The sequence below is a fragment of the Triticum aestivum genome, unplaced genomic scaffold, assembly GCF_018294505.1.
Source record: "Triticum aestivum cultivar Chinese Spring unplaced genomic scaffold, IWGSC CS RefSeq v2.1 scaffold40918, whole genome shotgun sequence".
Taxonomy (NCBI): domain Eukaryota; kingdom Viridiplantae; phylum Streptophyta; class Magnoliopsida; order Poales; family Poaceae; genus Triticum; species Triticum aestivum.
In genome coordinates this window covers 1-565 of record NW_025312268.1, presented here as the reverse complement: position 1 = coordinate 565, position 565 = coordinate 1, and the positions used below count along the sequence as shown (strand labels likewise).

The 565-nt window shown below is 53.8% G+C and overlaps 1 non-coding gene across 1 annotated transcript; it reads right to left on the bottom strand.

Annotated features, from left to right (window-relative positions):
- Positions 1-272: 272 nt before the first annotated feature.
- Positions 273-391, bottom strand: LOC123179685 (5S ribosomal RNA). Its single transcript, XR_006490551.1, has one exon. It is a non-coding gene; the product is annotated as a 5S ribosomal RNA (ribosomal RNA).
- Between the last annotated feature and the right edge of the window lie 174 nt (positions 392-565).

The window sequence follows — 565 nt, the reverse complement described above, 5'->3', positions numbered from 1 at the left end:
TTATCCTTGCCCCTCCCAGCTCCACTACAAAGACGATTGCACATTGCTTTGGCCGCTCCCTCTCAACTACGGAGACGAGTTTAACGCGGTTTCCACCCCTCCCTCTCAACCGCACCAGTGCACGCTTGCCGCGCCACAACGCCGACGCTGGACCCGTGAATCGTGAGCACCCAGCTATGACTTACCGCACTCGTGCAAAATAATAAAACACGGTAAATATATTACTTACACGTGCGTTTTGTTTTGCAAGCGGCGCGAAAAAAATTAAAAAGGGAATGCAACACGAGGACTTCCCAAGAGGTCACCCATCCTAGTACTACTCTCGCCCAAGCACGCTTAACTTCGGAGTTCTGATGGGATCCGGTACTTTAGTGCTGGTATGATCGCATCCGACATGATACCCCGGTCTTCGTCCCTTATCCTTGCCCCTCCCAGCTCCACTACAAAGACGATTGCACATTGCTTTGGCCGCTCCCTCTCAACTACGGAGACGAGTTTAACGCGGTTTCCACCCCTCCCTCTCAACCGCACCAGTGCACGCTTGCCGCGCCACAACGCCGACGCT